Genomic DNA, 8,069 nt, shown 5'->3' on the forward strand with positions numbered 1-8,069 from the left:
AGTCTATGTTTTTCATTACATTAGCTGTATGACTCGGTAGTAGGCTACATTAGCTGTATGACGCAGTAATACTGTAGGCTACATTATCTGTATGACGCGGTATTAGGCTACATTAGTTGTATGACTCAGTAGTAGGCTACATTAGCTGTTTGATACGGTAGTAGGCTACATTAGCTGTATGACACAGTAATATTGTAGGCTACATTAGCTGTATGACTCTGTAGTAGGCTACATTAGCTGTATGACGCAGTAGTAGGCTACATTAGCTGTATGACGCGGTAGGAGGCTACATTAGCTGTATGACGCGGTAGGAGGCTACATTAGTTGTATGGCTCGGTAGGAGGCTACATTAGCTGTATGACGAAGTAGTAGGCTACATTAGCTGTATGACGCAGTAATAGGCTACATTAGCTGTATGACGCAGTAGTAGGCTACATTAGCTGTATGACGCAGTAGTAGGCTACATTAGCTGTATGACGCAGTAGTAGGCTACATTAGCTGTATGACTCAGTAGTAGGCTACATTAGCTGTATGACGCAGTAATAGGCTACATTAGCTGTATGACGCAGTAGTAGGCTACATTAGCTGTATGACTCAGTAGTAGGCTACATTAGCTGTATGACGCAGTAATAGGCTACATTAGCTGTATGACTCAGTAGTAGGCTACATTAGCTGTATGACGCAGTAATAGGCTACATTAGCTGTATGACGCAGTAATAGGCTACATTAGCTGTATGACGCAGTAGTAGGCTACATTAGCTGTATGACTCAGTAGTAGGCTACATTAGCTGTATGACTCAGTAGTAGGCTACATTAGCTGTATGACGCAGTAATAGGCTACATTAGCTGTATGACGCAGTAGTAGGCTACATTAGCTGTATGACACAGTAGTAGGCTACATTAGCTGTATGACGCAGTAATAGGCTACATTAGCTGTATGACGCAGTAGTAGGCTACATTAGCTGTATGACGCAGTAGTAGGCTACATTAGCTGTATGACTCAGTAGTAGGCTACATTAGCTGTATGACTCAGTAGTAGGCTACATTAGCTGTACGTTAGAGTACATTAGATCCACCAAATGTACAGAGCGAGGAGGGGTTGTTTATTGTGCTTATACTGAACCTATGGTACTGGTTCATACTGAACTGTTAGATCACCTTCCTTTAGCTTTTCCATTGCATCATGGGTTATGTTCACAGTAAGAAGGTTTCCCCCTAAAGGAAGGGACGGCAGGACATTCTAAACATTATGTTCTCTGTGTGTTTATGGTTCATTTAAGACACTTTGTCCTGGGAGGGACTTCTGAACCCTTGCCAACACTACTCAACCCCGCCTGACCACAACAAGATTTAGCACTTGAGAGAGTAGTGTGTGTGTGTGTGTGTGTGGAGGGGGAGCAGACGCAGGCAAAGTGGGAGGTGAGAGAGAAATAGAGAGAGAAACGCCAAAACAATAGTCACCAATAGAGGAGCGTGTCCCTGTCCCCGAGCTGCCTGTCTGCTCCAGCAGACAAAGGAGATGTGCTGACTGATTGAGGCCACAGCTGCGCAGGGAGGACAAACCTGGGTTGTATCCAAAATGGCACCCTATTCTCTATATAGTACACTACTTCTGACTGGGCCCATAGGTATCTGGTCAAAGTAGTGCACTATGTAGGGTATAGGGTACCATTTAGGACATAGACCAGGGAGAATACTATTGTTTTACCAGGTAGCGGTGTAGCTAACATGCTAACCACAAATTTGGCCTGGCATCAACACTGGAGATTGTCTGGAACTTCCCGTTGAAGTTTGGGTTTTAGGACTGATGAGGCAGTTTCCTGTACAGGGTGGTGTCGGGGTGAGAGCCATCTAAAAAGGAAGAGTCACAAGGAGGAGGGAAACAATGCAGTCAGGTGTCAGGTTCAGATTGAAACTGAAAGGGCTTTGGCTTGGCCCTTCTCACTTCACTATTCCCAAAATTGTGTCAGCGATTACTTCAGCATTCAACATGTTTTGTCACTAGTTATTCTCAATGGGGATACCCCACTGTGTGACAATAGATTTCTCAAAGAGCATATGAGGAGAAATGCACATCAAATGTTCATTAGCGAGCTGGGCCAGATAAAATGAATAACAGGCAAATAAAAACGGTGTGCACAATCATATACCTTGTCTTGCTATGTCTTGGGAGGATGTGAGAGTGGAGGACCAACATGACTTTATCCCAATCACATCTCCACTCCCTATCTCTATCTGTGTCAGAAACCATCGGTGCTCACCTGCAGTGATCTGTGTTATAGTATCGTTGCATTAGCAACATCACTCTGTTGTCTGCTGGCAGTGTTGTTATCATGATCACCTCCCAGAGAATTACCTTCAATATGATGCGAACGTAATGTATTACATTCATCAAGTAAGGCTGGCCCGTGTTGTCTCCATGCTAATTGGTCTCCTTGGACTGTTTGTGGGTGATGATTGGCTGTCTGTGAAAGTCAAGGGTCATATCATCTATGGTTCACTCTGTTCATCTAAATGACAGAGAGTAATGATGTAGAGAGTCAGTCTACTAGACAGTCAGTTGAAATGAATTGAATTGATGTTAGAGTCAAACCCACAGTGTTAGGGAAGCTACTCTGAAAATATAGTTTACCAAGCTACCAATTACTTTACACTGGAAGAAGTTAAGATACACTAAAGCTACCCTTAAGAAAAACACTAAAGCTACCCTTAAGAAAAACACTAACACTACCCTTAAGAAAAACACTAAAGCTACCCTTAAGAAAAATATAGTTTACCAAGCTACCAATTACTTTACACTGGAAGAAGTTCAGCTACACTAACACTACCCTTAAGAAAAATATAGTTTACTTAACTAAAGTTACTTTGGAAAAAGTTGTGCACTAACTAGCATCCAAACTACTTCATGAAAAATTCTAATATCTAAATCTAAAATGTGATAGACTACAAATTGCAAGAATAGATCACTCGGGAGTCAGATGTTAACAGAATGTGTCATTTGACCTTTTTCACAGAAAAAGTATGTTTCAAGTGAGAATTAGGCAGGTCTGATGCATAGTAATAAAATAAGTATGAAAAGTATTGCTTAGTTCACCCATATTATCTTTTCATTTTGCTAGAAAAGTAGTGTGTAGTTCCAGTAGTTAGCTACACCGCTACATGGTAAAACAGTAGTGTGTAGTTCCAGTAGTTAGCTACACCGCTACATGGTAAAACAGTAGTGTGTAGTTCCAGTAGTTAGCTACACCGCTACATGGGAAAAAGTTAGCAACTACTCAAAACACTACCTAGATTTGAATTTAGTTAAACTACCACCAATCTACTGCAAAATGTAGTAAAATTACTAGTTGAACTATATGTAGTTCACTACTCCCCAACACTGCAAACCCAACAGGGCTGACACAAATGAAAATGGTCAGGCTGATACAAGTGAAAAGGGAGAGATAGACAGGCCTTCCACAGTAGTACTAAACACACAGTAATACAAAGTTACACAAAGATACAGGAACATTACCGGTAGGTGAATTTAGGTTGTTTACTTTTAACGTGCACATGACCTAATAAAGATAAAATATCCTTCAGTAAAACACTGCCCCTTTTCATAATACATTCCCCAAATAACCAATAGAATCGTAGCTGAGAGGAGAGAAGACATTGGGGACTGGGGAGAATACCAGACATAGTTAACTACAGAACAGTATGCCTAGGACGCAGTGTCCTGTCTGCCATCTGGGTCGTTCCACCTCAAAAAGCACAAGTAAGAGGATTTTGACACCCACCATCTCAGATTATCTTGTTGAAATATAATTTGATCTCTGAGAAATTAAGCTAATTGATTGTACCCATACTGGCCATTTTAATTGATAGGATTGAGATAATATTCAATAAATATAGTGCCCAACATCTGATTTGAACAAACTTCTTCCTACCAATGAGTAATATATTAAATGTCACCCAAGCCTGTATACAATACAGGCTATGTTTGATACTACTTATCAAACATAGAGTATTGCTATTGTATACTGGTTGATAGGGTGGGATTGGCATGGGGTGTGGGGGTCCGTGGGTGACATTTGACAATTTCTTTGGGATTCCTCATGTCTTACTCATTGGTAGGAAAATATTTGGCCCAAATTGGATGTTAGTTGCTATATTTATTGAATACTATATTAATCCTGTAAATTAAAATGGCCAATTCGGGTGTGAATCGATTAATTTAATTTCTCTGAAATGAAATGTAATTTCAACAAAAGAATGTTTCAGGAATGCCATTTCAGAACAATCTGAGATAACGGGTGCCATGGCTTGCTGAAATGACATATAAACTCATCTGTTTAAATGAGAGCTGAACAGTGGCGCTCTCTTGGGATCTGCCATAATGGTCTCAGCTAACAAAGCTCTCACATGGGATCAGACTGTGGCTGAGTTCCAAATGGCAAGCTATTCCCTATATAGTACATCACTTTTTCATAGGGCACTGGTTAAAAATAGTGCACTACATAGGGAACAGCGTGCCATTTGGGACACTGGGATACTGTTTCCCCCAGCTGGAATCACACGGCCTGCTTGGGAGAGAGTTACATAATAGAACTGACAGAGTGAGCTCCAGAGTTCCAGAATGCTCCAGAGTTCCAGAACGCTCCAGAGTTCCAGAACGCTCCAGAGTTCCAGAACGCTCCAGTTCCAGAACGCTCCAGAGTTCCAGAACGCTCCAGTTCCAGAACGCTCCAGAGTTCCAGAACGCTCCAGAGTTCCAGAACGCTCCAGAGTTCCAGAATGCTCCAGAGTTCCAGAACGCTCCAGAGTTCCAGAACGCTCCAGAGTTCCAGAACGCTCCAGTTCCAGAACGCTCCAGAGTTCCAGAACGCTCCAGTTCCAGAACGCTCCAGAGTTCCAGAACGCTCCAGAGTTCCAGAACGCTCTAGAGTTCCAGAACGCTCCAGAGTTCCAGAACGCTCCAGAGTTCCAGAAGGCTCTAGAGTTCCAGAATGTTCCAGAGTTCCAGAAGGCTCTAGAGTTCCAGAATGCTCCAGAGTTCCAGAATGCTCCAGAGTTCCAGGTTCTGCCTCAGTGATCTGTTGTAGCTGGAGAGCTGAGGGCTGAAGGGTCACATAGAGATGATAAAGGAGAACTTGACCCCAGAAATATAACACTTGTGTGATGTCATAATATGAGATCCTTTTTGTGTAGAAAAGATATCGGGAGGTAGTCTTTTCATAGCTTCATATGATGAGGACCTCACATGATTTTTCTATTGTTTTTAATTAGGTGACAAATTTAATGTCACATTCAAGGTTAAAACCGTTCCTTTTACACCATTGAAGTGAACTGTAAGATTGATTGTTAGGGACATAACCCACTTTAGAAGAACTTGCATATTCCCTTTTAAAATGTACAAATATCTGTCAAAAGCAACGAATGAAAAGAATGCAGTCATGATCCACACTTCTTATTTGAGGTACTTTTGACCTCTTTTTCTCCCCAATTGGTAGTTACAGTCTTGTCCCATCGCTGCAACTCCCGTACGGACTCGGGAGAGGCGAAGGTTGAGAGCCATGCGTCCCCCGAAACATGACCCCGCCAAGCCGGACTACTTCTTGACATACTGCTCGCTTAACCCCGGAGCCAGCCGCACCAATGTGTCGGAGGAAACACCATACAACTGGCAACCGTGTCAGCGTGCATGCGGAGTCGCTAGAGCGCGATGGGACAATGACATCCTGGCCGGCCAAACTCTCCCCTAACCCGGAGGACCTGGCCAATTGTACGCCGCCTGATGGGTCTCCCGGTCGCGGATGGCTGCATCACAGCCCGGGATCGAACCCATATTTGTAGTGATGCCGCTAGCACTGCGATGCAATGCCTTAAACTGCTGCGCCACTCGGGAGGCCTGTGAGCCACCCTTCTGAGAGAAAAACAGACACATATTCCCTTTAACATTCCCATGGTCAACACCACACGGCACATCACCATAGGGAACACAGGAAATCCTCTTGCTTTCTATTTCTATGTAAAATGCTACCTGGTCCTGCTATTTCCTGCTGAGCTTTGTGTCTCAGTCTACATCCTGTTGTGTGTGAAAGGAAACCATTGGAATTTTTCTCAAAGATATTCATTTCAATGGAATGTGAATGACTTCTCCCTCTACCAACTTCCAATGAGGCATTACTTCATTGGTGACTTTGACTTTTTTGACACCATACTCTAACTTTCCACCATTGAAAAGAATTAATATAATTGCATTAATCTCTTTGCAGACTGAACATTTGTTCTGAAGTTTTTGACACCATACATTACGCTACTTTCTCCTTATTTCTATCAGGCATTTCTAGGACATCATTATTCTAATAAAAGGATTAGATTCAAGAAAGGACTTATGCCAGATTCAAAATGTGACAATTGACCAGGAGCCCCCTGCACAGTTTTTCTTGTTAAAATCATAGAAATCAATCATGGATTAAATAGTTAGGGGAAATGTGTGAAGTTCTGCTTGTTTAACTTTGTCAGAAGCAGGAAATGTCAGATGTTGTTGACATGTCTGTGTCTGTGTGCACACTCTTAAAGGGAATAAATTACAATTTAAAGGTCCACTGCAGCTATTTTTATCTCAATATCAAATAATTTATGGGTAACAATTAAATACTGTACTGTAATTGTTTTCAATTAAAATGGCCAAAAATAAACTAAAATAACTTCTTAGCAAAGAGCAATTTCTCAAGCAAGAATTTTACTAGGATTGTCTGGGAGTGGTCTGAGTGGGGAGTGGAAAACTGAAAATTAGCTGTTATTGGCAGAGAGGTTTGGAACTCTCTTTCTTATTGGTCTATTAACTAATTTACCTCATGGTGATGTCACCATGGAAGGCCAAAACTCCATCCCACCAAAACAGGCTGAAATTTCAGGTGGTCTTTTCAAACAGCTCTGACACTAAAATGGTGTTATAATCATTTACACATTTTCTCAGTATCATTCCAACCTCATAGTGTGGAAATATATATATATATATATATATAAAACACAGGAAATCACGTTTTTGACTGCACCGGGCCATTCACTGAAAAAAGCTTCAACCAGACTCTACAGTACTATCAATCCTCCTTTCCTCCCATCAGTAGACTGATCTATGAAAGCCGATGGTAGACTGCCATCTGATGGTCAAACAGCTGATGCAGCCCTGAGATATTCAGATGAACATGCTATGGTTTCTAACAGCTTTACGGAACATAATGTTCTACAACACCAATTAAATGGTTCTGGAAGTGAAATTGATTAGTTCTAGAACTAGAAGTTAATAAATGTGTTCTAAAATAAAAAATGTAAGACCTAGAATGGAATGTTCTAAAAGTGTAATGATTAGCTGTAGAACTGGTTTGTCTTGATAGGGTACAGACATTCTACCAACTAACCAGTGTTATTTACAGAATGAGGACCTCTTCACCTTTCCCTTCCACACCCGCTAGGACCATAGAACATCAGACTGACTCTGTGTTGTGAAATAAATTACTTCCAAGTGGTCTGCTAGCTATTAAAACACAAGTGCAGTTTTATAGCCAATCTCAAGCTATTGAACACATTTTGCCATGGGGCGGAGAGGGAAATGTGCAGTTTTAAAGCTCATCTCAAGCTATTCTACACATTTTGCCATGAGGTTGAGACAGAATTTAGCATCTTTAAAGCTAATTAAAGGTGTTAACTGTGATAAAGGCACTGGATTATGAGCTGTCTTGTTTGCTAAATGAACAAATGAAGTAGGCTGTGGCATGGTGCAAATAGCCATAGAAGCACAGTGATGTCTCATTGAGGTCATATTCGTGGCTTATTGGGAGTGTGGCTTTCAGTTAGTTATTTTTGGCAACCCATCGCATGAGAGTGAATGTCAATCCAGTTGATCTGTTCTGTTATATTTCAACAAACCCGATAAAGTGACGAGTTTCAGAAGAAAGTACTTTGTTTCTGGCCATTTTGAGCCTGATATTGAACCCACAAATGCTGATGCGCCAGATACTCAACTAGTCTAAAGAAGGCCAGTTTTAATGCTTCTTTAATCAGAACAACAGTTTTCAGCTGTA

Source organism: Salvelinus alpinus, chromosome 4, assembly GCF_045679555.1.
Source record: "Salvelinus alpinus chromosome 4, SLU_Salpinus.1, whole genome shotgun sequence".
Lineage (NCBI taxonomy): Eukaryota > Metazoa > Chordata > Actinopteri > Salmoniformes > Salmonidae > Salvelinus > Salvelinus alpinus.